Genomic DNA, 5,105 nt, shown 5'->3' on the forward strand with positions numbered 1-5,105 from the left:
ATGTATATTGATCAAATCCTGATATGTCCTAAGTGCTGTGATTTTTAGATATTACGCCAAAAATATTTGATGTATTCTATTTTATATGCATGATAAATTAAGTAAATTTATTTGCTAATTATGCATATCCGAATAAATATATCACTGCCATCATTACACATCGATCTAGGGAGACGCGCCTTAAAAAGAAATCTTTTGGTTAATTCATTAAGTTAACTCTACACTTATTCATTAATCAGTCCTCTAGTCCCTTGATATTCTATTGGCTATTTAACCGTCATCTCATCTCAGACATATCATCTTCTATTCTCACACAAAACTATTCTCTCTATTTTAATCCTCACTATTTTCTTCCTTCATAAAAATGGTTCTTGTAAACATGTTTATGAATTATGAAAACTTCAACGTCGAGTTCAGTTGTGGTGACTGGGAACAGGAATGGCACGTCACTGCCATTCCTGATGAAATATGGAACTTGGTTCCACAAGAGGTTCAGACGAATCTCTTGTTCTTTGAGATGGACTATCAACTCCATCTTGATCGCTTGTAAGAAGAACAAAGAGAGGCTCTTCTTCAGCAAGAATGGATCATCTGTCTTGCAGTGCTCGTTGTCAACAGCAGGAGGAACCTATCGATAGTTTTCCTTCTTAGACCAAGGCTGTTCACCATCTTAGACTAGGATTATCTTGTAATCTTTTACATGTAATCTACAAATTTCATGAAATTTACTCTTTTTATATATTAATGAAATTTCTTTTAATTGCAAGATTTAGTCTTTATTTATCTCGTATTATGTGCATGTGAATGTTCTCATTGAAGCCTGTTAATCTTTACTTCATCTAATTGAACTATAATTCTTGATGAATGTTTTGATTAAAATTGTGGTTGCTAATAATTTGTGATGCTTTGACAAATAAATGTTGACTTCGAATCGACATATCCCGAGTTAGTCAAATCCTGACAGAAGAAAGGTCACAAATCCTGAAGATAGGTCAGCACGTTCTAATTCAGATTATTAGTGTTAATCAATCTCTGAGTAAGCTTTATTGTTGCAATTAAGTGTCCCACTTAATTAATGATTAATGGTGGATTATCAGATACACAAATTTCTATAGTTGGGTCTTGATATAACTGTATGTATTTTGTATTTACTTCCATAATTTCCTCCAACGTCAAAATCAATTACTCAGATATTGTTTCCTGTTCGAAGTCAAATTCGCTAGGTTACCTTCTTCATACAAGTGTGTTAAACATATTTCTGAATATTGAAGCTATAAAACCAGAAGAAATTTCGTGACACAATTCATCATACACATAGTTTCACTACACACATCTCACACTTAATCTCTCGCACAAGCTATTCACATCATGACAACTTCTGAAGTTTTACCACTCTTCAGTCAAACCACAATCATTCATGGAAACACATTTGGCACTAACAATTACTTAGCTCTGCTTACACATCAGCAGCTACCATCATCTTTTTATGATATTCAGGATTTTCTCCTTCTATGTCCAATTGGGTATTCTCTTACAAATCTTGTTAAGGTGTCTGATAAGTGGCATTTTATACCACTTAGAGCGTCTCATAACAGCTTGAATTGGTGTCTTGGACTCAAGTATTTTGTGTATTTGACGTATTTTCTAGTGTTTTTGCATTTCAGGGTATAACTTGCTTATATAGGTGGTTTTCATCAAATAAAGCTTAAGGAAGTGCTTGGAATCAGTCCAGGGGTGATGAGCAGAGAAATCAGCACAAACAGGAGAAAAATAGAGAATTTTCCAGAAGGGTAGCACGCGACCGCGCGCTAGGAGCACGCGACCGCGTGCCAGCACGCTACCGCGTGGAAGGAGCAAGCGACCGCGTGCGTGTGGAATTTCAGATTCTGGTTTTATTTGTTTTCAATTCTGTTTGGGCTTCTGTTAGCGCGGTGACTCCTGGACTCTTATATAAACCTTATGGGAAGACGTTTTCTTCAACCAGAACGAAGGCATGAAGATTGAGAAGACCGTTTTAGCACGCAACAATGAAGAAGAGGAAGTATTAGTTTATCTTGTGATTCTTTTAATTCGTTGTAATAGTGGATGCTAGTTTTCTTTATGCTTTGAACCTTAATACTCTTGTGACGTACTTCATTATTTATTAAGTATTTTTTAGCCTTATATCGTTGTGTTATTATCATGCTTTCATATGAACCCATGGTGACGATGAGTTCTATTATGGGCTAATCGTGATCATGGGATTCTAGCGGATTTACTATGGAATTTTTTAGTTAATTATTTAATACCTTGGTAAGATAGCCTGTTAATCTCTTGTGAAGCGACAGTGGATCTTGAGATTTAGAACTTTCCATACTAGCATAGGTTCATGTGTTGTATGCATGATTAGTGGGTAACTCTAACCGTTTTACTGGCCCTGTGTAATCATCATGAATAACTTGTGCTTAAATTATTATGTTGTCAAATTCTGTAGACATATAGGGTCTCAACATAATTGATGCATATTCAACTTCTATCTAAATTGTGGATGTTTGGTAGAATGGTATTTGTACAACGATAGTTGGCGATTATCAGTTTCGTGTTGTTCAATTAATATCATCACCATTACATGCTAAGGTTAATAACAATAACTATTGAATGAAGTAGTAATGAAGTTAGGATCTCATGTGTGTTTAATATTGATTAATTCAAGTGTTTAATTCTTGTAGTTAATATTAGTTAACCAACCTTAATTTGTTATAGTCTTAGCATTGAATAATAACCATACATTGTTGCTTAGGTGTGTAATTTAGATAGTTAACCAATACAGTCTCTGTGGGATCGAATCTGATTTATATCTTATACTACTTGCTAACTCGTATAATTGCGTGTAATATTAGCGTGTGTTTAGCGACTAACAAGTTTTTGGCGCCGCTGCCGGGGACTGCAGTCTTAATTACTAGTTTATATGCTTTCCATCAGTGGTCGTTATTGTTACTTATTTATTTCCTTGTCTTGTTTCAGGTGATCTAGCGAGGGTGTATGCATACGCGTTCGCATACTCGTAAGAGAACACTGATAAAGCCGAGGAAGAACTTGTGGTAATTCGCAGGGAAGTTTCTGAGGAAGAAAAGAAGGTAGAAGAAGAAGAGAAAGTTGAAGAGCCAATTATAGCAGCTATGGGTGATCAAGCAGCAAATCTGAAGGCTTTGATGGACTATTCTAAGCCTAAGATTAATGACATTCAGTCTAGCATCATTAGACCAGCCATCGCGGCTAACACTTTTGAGATCAAGTTAAGCACGATCCAGATGATACATAACTCAGTTCAGTTTGGGGGATCTCCTACCGAAGATCCCAACATGCACATCAGGGATTTCATCGAGATCTGCGGCACTTTCAAGTTCAATGGTGTGACTGAAGATGCTATCAAGCTATGACTCTTTCCATTCTCTCTGAGGGACAAAGCTAAGTGCTGGTTATACTCTCTACCAGCAGGGTCTATAGAAACTTGGGAAGATCTTGCCCAAAAGTTTCTCACTAAATTCTTTCCGATGGCGAAGACAGCAGCAATCAGGAATGCTCTTACCCAGTTTGCACAGGAAACTGGAGAATCTCTGTGTGAGGCTTGGGATCGATATAAGGAGATGCTAAGGAAGTGCCCATACCATGGCATGCCTGACTGGATGATTATCAACTGTTTCTACAATGGATTGGGTCCTACTTCTAGGCCCATGCTTGATGCAACATCAGGAGGAGCCTTATGGGCTAAGAGCTACGATGAAGCTTATGAACTTATTGAACCGATGGCTGTTAATGAGTACCAGAATCCTACCCAGAGGTTGACTCAAGGAAAAGTTACATGAATTCTGGAGTTGGATGCAGCAACTGCTATCGCTGCCCAACTTAAGGCTTTGACAATGAAGGTGGACACTTTGGCTAATTATGGAGTTAATCAAATCACTAGTGTTTGTGAACTTTGTGCTGGTGCCCATGAAACTGATTAGTGCGCAATTTCTTATGAATCAGCTCAGTTCGTGAGCAACTACCAGCGATCGCAGCAACCTGTGCTAGCCACCTATCATCCAAACAACCGCAATCATCTTAATTTCAGTTGGAGCAATGTTCAGAATACGGTTCAACAGCCTTATCAGCAGTATTCAGCTAAGCAGTACAACCCCCCTGGTTTTCAGCAACCGCAGTATGCGCCAAAATAACAAATCCAGCTGCAACAAACTAATAAAAAATCTGAATTAGAGGAGTTGAAGCTTATGTGCAAGAGCCAAGCTGTTTCTATCAAGACCTTGGAAAATCAAATTGGGCAAATTGCCAATGCCTTGCTAAATCATCAACCTGGTGCACTACCTAGTGACACTGAAGTGCCAGGGAAGAAGGAAGCTAAGGAGCAGGTAAAGGCAATCACTTTGAGGTCTGGGAAGGTTGCTGATCCCGAACAAACTCAAGAGTTGGCTGAGGAAGCTGGAGCTGAGAAAGAAGTAGAACAGCAGGATGAAGAAGTGGAACCAAGAAAGACTACTGTTGAGCACACTCTGCCTGAGGTAATACAGGGGAGAAACAGATCTATCCTCCACCACCTTTTCCTAAAAGGCTGCAGAAGAAAAAGCTGGATAAGCAATTCGAGAAGTTTCTGGAGGTGTTCAAGAAACTTCAAATCAACATACCTTTCACTGAGGCTCTCGAGCAGATGCCTAGTTATGCAAAGTTTATGAAAGGTAGTCTCTCTCAAAAAGTGAAGCTAGATGATTTAGAGAATATCGCTCTCACGGAGGAATGCAGTACTGTGCTGCAGCAGAAGTTGCCTCCAAAGCTTAAAGATCCAGGAAGCTTCACTATTCCATGTACTATTGGGAATGTGTCTTTTGAAAAATGCCTATGTGACTTGGGAGCTAGCATCAATCTGATGCCTTTGTCAATCTTCAAGCAGTTGGGCTTACCTGATCCCAAACCAACTTACATGACCTTGTAGTTGGCCGACCGTTCTATTACATATCCGAGAGGTATTGTGGAGGATGTCTTGGTCAAGGTGGATAAACTCATCTTCCCTGCTGATTTCGTCATTCTTGATTTTGAGGAGGATAAGAAGATTCCCATAATCTTGGGAAGGC

At 38.6% G+C, this 5,105-nt stretch overlaps 1 non-coding gene across 1 annotated transcript; it reads right to left on the minus strand.

Moving 5' to 3' along the window:
- Positions 1-3,548: 3,548 nt before the first annotated feature.
- Positions 3,549-3,655, minus strand: LOC141694845 (small nucleolar RNA R71). The gene has a single exon (XR_012564127.1). It is a non-coding gene; the product is annotated as a small nucleolar RNA R71 (small nucleolar RNA).
- Positions 3,656-5,105: the final 1,450 nt, after the last annotated feature.

This window comes from Apium graveolens, chromosome 10 (assembly GCF_009905375.1).
Source record: "Apium graveolens cultivar Ventura chromosome 10, ASM990537v1, whole genome shotgun sequence".
NCBI classification, from domain to species: Eukaryota; Viridiplantae; Streptophyta; class Magnoliopsida; order Apiales; family Apiaceae; genus Apium; species Apium graveolens.